Source organism: Mandrillus leucophaeus, unplaced genomic scaffold, assembly GCF_000951045.1.
Source record: "Mandrillus leucophaeus isolate KB7577 unplaced genomic scaffold, Mleu.le_1.0 Scaffold328, whole genome shotgun sequence".
Classification (NCBI taxonomy): domain Eukaryota; kingdom Metazoa; phylum Chordata; class Mammalia; order Primates; family Cercopithecidae; genus Mandrillus; species Mandrillus leucophaeus.
In genome coordinates, this window is record NW_012103454.1 from 801867 (window position 1) to 808092 (window position 6226).

Here is a 6226-nt window from a genome sequence, read left to right on the forward strand (position 1 = left end):
GTGTTAGCCAGGATGGTCTCGATCTCCTGACCTCGTGATCCGCCCGTCTCGGCCTCCCAAAGTGCTGGGATTACAGGCTTGAGCCACCGCGCCCGGCCTCACCATTTCAATACTCTAGTTTGACTTTGCTGCCAAATCTTTCACACAACTATGAAGCAAAGAGGTTGCACAGATTATAAAGGTGAAGACTGACATGCATTTGGAAAATGAAAATATAATAAACACAATGTCCATAACTTTTTTTCAGGATTTCATCTTATACACCCACGAATCATTTTTACCAACGCTCTTCGAGGGTGAATGCAGTATTTTTTTTTTCTGTAAAAGGCACGACAGTGTAGACTGTATTTATTGTAACCCTTGGATCAGCTGCAATTGCAATACAATCTATAATTTCCTTGGCTTGATTATTTTACTGATGGCCAGAGGTTGAGATACCATGGAACATAAGTTGCCTCTCTCATTTTTTTTATGGGTTTGGGAATTAAACCATAACAACACTTTTGAGAGTAAGAACTAGCATCTGTGATGCAATGATTCAAATGAAATTTTGCCAGTCCGATATCCATAGGTTAGAAGTACCACAAAGTATGAATCTCTGTTGTATGCCACTGAAAGCAGCTGAAGAACATAATCTTCATTTTTTTAATCTAGATCAGCTTTATCTTTTCTTGAGCAGCTACAATAGTGACTGCTCTGAGCTACGGGTGGTGCAATACCAGAAATGTGAAGAAATTGAAGCCATCACTGTCTTAGAGCTTGAATATTACTGAGTCACAAATATGAAATACTCAAGCCATAAATACTGTACCACTTCTGAGCTGCAAAGAAATAGCCAAAAAAGCTTATTTATTCGTATAGCATCAAACAGCAGTCAATATTTCTACCATATCAATGAAAGAAATGACTGATGTTTTTTACACATGCCACAGCTAGTTTAGTTCTATGAAGACAGAATCATGTGGCCACTGAAAGTAGAATTGTATTCAATTAGAAAAGCACAAGGAATATTATCTTTCTATTGCAAGGAAATGGCGCACACACACACACACACTCTCTCTCTCTCTCTCTCTCTCTCAAGCAGAAATCACAAAGCCAATTTCACATTTTACCAAAGAAGAGAGCGCATTATTGTTTATCCATGGATGTCCTTTTATGTGCTTAGCATTTTAACTTTAAGTTGCTTGGCGGCAAGATATGAATCAATGAGTCAGTGGGGCCTGAAGTGCCCTGAATTGTATCTTTTAGCCTCTGGGTTCTTGTTGTCTGCCAATGAGCTTAAACAATCTGCTGACCTTCCCAGCTCCATCATTTTCTTTTTATCAATATTTTTATTAGTTGGTAAATCTCCCCCAATCCTAAATACCAGCCTTGATTCAAATGGACTGTCTACTGACCTGCTGTTTACTGTAGAAACTGAACTTCTTGGAAACATCTTGGAAAATACATCGGCTTCTAGATGCAAGCAATGAAAGTTACAGGATGATTACAGAGGAATAGAATGTGTATTACAGTAGATTCTCATAATCCACGGTTTTACCCTCTGGGGGCTCAGCTACCGTGGTACCATACAATAAGATATTTTGAGAGAGAGAGAGAGAGATCCCATTCACATAATTTGTATCACAGTATATTGTTATAATTGTTCTCTCTCATTATTTTTGTTAAACACTTACCTTATTTATAAATTAAATTTTATCATATGGTATATGATAAACTTTAAGAGAAAACATACTATATATAGGGTCCAGTACAATCTGCAGTTTCAGGCATCTACTGGAGGGTCTTGGAATGTATTCCTGATGGATAAGGGGAAACTACTGTACAAATGTCTTCACAAGAGGAGAAAAGGCACGAATAAAAGCAATGATGTAGGGATCCATCAGAAACCCGCAAGTAGTGTAAGCAGTTGGGTAGTACAGGATCACTCAACAGAGAACACAGAAACTGCCTTCAAGATGTATGGCAATAGGATCCCAAATTACTCCCTATTCATAGCAACAAAGGAGCCAGCCAATCTATGTCATAATTTATTGTGGCTTCTGAATACTTCTCCTATTCCTTCCTGCAAAGCACTGATTATATCATCCTTTATTTACTTTATTGCATATATCCTTTTCCAATTAATCTGAAAAATGTTAAGACCAAGTAATAAGCATTCAATAAACATACGACAGAAAGAAGGACAGGAAGGGGACGGAAAGGTAAGAAGTTTTGTCTCTTTGCTGACCTCAACATCAAGTGTATCATCAAATTCCCTCAATGGTATGTGAATTAATACGTCAACCAGTTTCTGGTTTATTTTTCCCAATCTCTGTTTCCCTCCAGAGCTGAAGATTTCTCATATAGACCACAGTTCAAGTATTTTTATTCCTTAATATATATTATACCACGCATTTAAGAAAAGACATATTGCCTCAAATGTTAATAGCCATGACCCTTTTAACAAGGAATACTAAATATGGGGGAAAAGTCAAATCAAGGTTTTTTATATATATATATATATATGTCTGTACAATTTATGATCTATGATACATACAAGAAAAATGAATGTGTGTTCTATTTTTATTTATACATACAATAAATGTCATAGAAGTTTCTCAAACAATACTACTTAAAGAAATATATGGCATTATGCAGCTTGAATAGTTACTGGTTTCTCTGTACTTTACTAAATACAAACATATTTTCCAATATGACAATATGAAAAATTCATTTTTATGTATCTGACATAGTAACTGAGTAAGGAGAGTAACACAATCACTAATCATTTAAGTAAACGCTAAATCAATTGGATGTGAAAGATTGGCACAGAGATAATTGTCTAAACAGCATGCTTAAACATAATAAGGATCAATGCAACAAATGATGTTTGCACTTGGGCAAGTGTCCTGCATTAAGAAATTTGTTGTGATAAGATATGCAGAACAAAAGAGTTTGAATCATTTCTGCCATATATTGTGAACAGAGTTTGTTCTTTTCCATTACAGACATGAAAAACAGAAAATCCATATTAAATGTCACCAGCAATAGGGGATTAGCCCTGTTCTAGTAAAAAGTAGGTCTCCTCCCGGTTTGCTTTAGGCAAAACTGTGAAATGGGAGGAGGAGCAAGTTAAAGATTTGGAAACTTTTTGGACGGAAAGTTTGATTTTATTTAATTTCTGAATGAGATGGCAAATAACCTTTCCGTTATATTTCTTTACTAAAGCCAAAGCCCACAGACTTGGGTCACAAATGGGTTCATAGTTAATACTCCCAGGAAAATAGGAAATTAAGCAGGTAATTGGATCGAACACCATATATAACATACACCAGGCACTCTGTGTATATGCGTTGCATGAATGAGTAAATGTATACAGATGAAAAAATGGAATTAGATTGGCAAATGTAACAGTTCCAAACAGTGGAAGCTATCCAGTGAGGTATAAATTCATTTTATTTTTATTTTTATTTTTTTTTTGGTGACAGAGTCTCACTCTGTTGCCGAGCCTGGCACAATCTCAGCTCACTGCAACATCTGCCACCCAGGTTCGAGCGATTCTCTTGCCTCAGCCTCCTGAGTAGCTGAAATTACAGGCCTGCGCCAACACCCTGGCTAAATTGTTCTTTCTTTCATATTTTTAGTAGGGTCAGGGTTTCACCATGCTGCCCAGGCTGGTTTCGAACCCTGACCTCAAGTGATCCACCTGCCTCAGCCTCTCAAAAGTGCTAGGAGTACAGGTGTGAGCCACTGTGCCCGGCCTAAATTCATTTTCTAATTTTCAAATAGTATCGTTTTGGAATTCAAGCTAGCCCTAGAAAAGTAATTGTTGATTCTTAAAATTCAAGAAAATATATGGAAAACACTTTCACACAGGTCATCCTTTCAGCCTTATTCAAATTTCACTACTTCCAATACTGTTTATTCCTCTGTAGGAGAGATCACTCACTGCAACCCCAAAGTTTCACACTTTCCTTCAAATTTATTTCCTTTCAGTGCTTTCTAAAATCAGATTTTTCACCTATGATTTCTTTTTTCATCCCAGAAAATTTTTTTTTTCTAAGTTGTTTAATATAGCCCTCAAATGATAGCACAGGGATCCAATAAAGGTCACAAGCGTAAACAAAACCCTTCTCCTTTAAATCCTATGCAAAGGTTACAAGGCTAAAAATAAATTGATCTTATAAGTCATGCACTGAAGAAACAGACTAAGTCATACACATCTGTAAATTGAAAGGTTTGCTTTAGTTGCAATCCCCTCCACTTCTTCCGTTAAGTGATTCTGTCACTATTGGTATTGCTACGTTACTTCTCGAAACCTTTTTTCTTTCCTCTCATTTAGACTTTATTTTCAAGATTGTAGCACAAAACACATTAGTCCACTACAATCACACAGATAAAACCTATTCTGTCATATCACAAGACATGTAAACAAGAGAGCGCCTCCACATACAGATCTGACTATTCCTTATTTCTTATTTCTCACTGACATGCCTTGATATAAAGAAGAAAACCTTTTCACCGATAGAAATCAGGAAGACACCCTGCCTAGGACTTTAGAGCTTCACAGTTGTTGGAGATGGTGATGCTACCTGGGTTCCCTGGAAAACAAAGAGATTGTGATGTGCATGTAGGAATTTCATTAGGGCCAACTCTCAGGATCACCACTTACTGGAGAGGACAGAAAGCAGGATGGGGCAGAGAGAATATTTGAATTCCGCCAGTCCCACATGTAGCTTTGCAACGGGATAGCCCTGAAGAGTGGTCCTGATTGAAACAATGTAATGCTTTACAGGGTGTTTTTTTTTTTAATAATCCTGCATTGAGTAGTTATTGGAGATGGCTGTCCTCGGGAAAAGCAGCTCCCTGCAGTCCAGTCCGCAGCAATTCTCACAGAACTCAACTAGGAGCTGTCAGTTTCCAACAGTGCTGAATGAGGAATCTGGGGGTGTACCACAGAACCCACTATTTATATACCCGTGAAAGGGAGGTAGAAAGCTGTGCAAATTACGTGGGCTCTTCTACTGGACATCATTATTTAGTATCTTTTGAACTGACCGAACCTGGTGAACCCCAACGCCACTCAACTCCCTTGTGGGAGCTCAGGTGGACAGACCATTTACCTTTTACCCACTTAGCTCTAATCCACCCAGAAGGAGACTCATTTGTGTCCCCTATTCCTGAGGTAAGGCTTCTATATGTTAGGAGTCACAAAATGCGTTTCTTGGGAGTGGGGACATAACCGCCTATCAGGACGATCTCGACACTCGAGAGGGGATCCACTGAGGACAAATCTCTGCGGCCATAGTTCCCAGAACTCAAAAAGCTAGTTGACATCACAAGCTGACCTGATTATGAATCTAAGATGTTTGATAGCTCCTCCTCAATAGTGTCAGCCAATTCTGGTCCACCCAAACTGGTAGGTATGATGTTTAACCTCCAGCCAATCACTTTTCCTAGAGTGAAATTTCCAGAGCTAATGCTATTTTTGATTTGACTGGTGCATATTTGAGAAAAATGACATGAAAGAGGGAAAATAAAGGAGTTGCCAAAGATGAGTGAGAAAACACAAGCAAAAGAAAACAGGAGTGGCATTATACAATTCTTGCTTTAAAATGTAGAATTTTAGGCCAAAATATTAAACAAGAATAAGTCAGATATTATGTGATGATCACAAGTCCTTATGCACCTAGCAAACACACTACAATACAAAAGAAACCAAAGGCCGTCAGCAATACAGACAGGAATTTAAAGCATTACAGTCTTAAACAAGATATTAACATGCCATTTTTATAAATCAATACATTACATAAAGATAATATGGAGAATTTGAATAATATGAGCCATAATTTTCAAATCTGTGTGAATGTCAAATTTTCTGTGTATAATATTTTACTTACAGTGAAAGAACATAAATATTCAATGCTCACGGAATAATTATATCAAATCCATCATCTACAAGGCCACAATTTAAAATTGATAATTTCTAATAAGTACACATCTTTCAAGATATATCATAAACTACAGTAGAGCAAATCTAATAAGATTGTATTACAATTTGGAATTAAAAGAATAAACAATATTCTACCCATAACTCATGATCAAAGAAGAAACCAAAACTAAAATGGGAGATTGTTTACATTTAAAAACCTACAGGCCGGGCGCGGTGGCTCAAGCCTGTAATCCCAGCACTTTGGGAGGCCAAGACGGGCGGATCACAAGGTCAGGAGATCGAGACCATCCT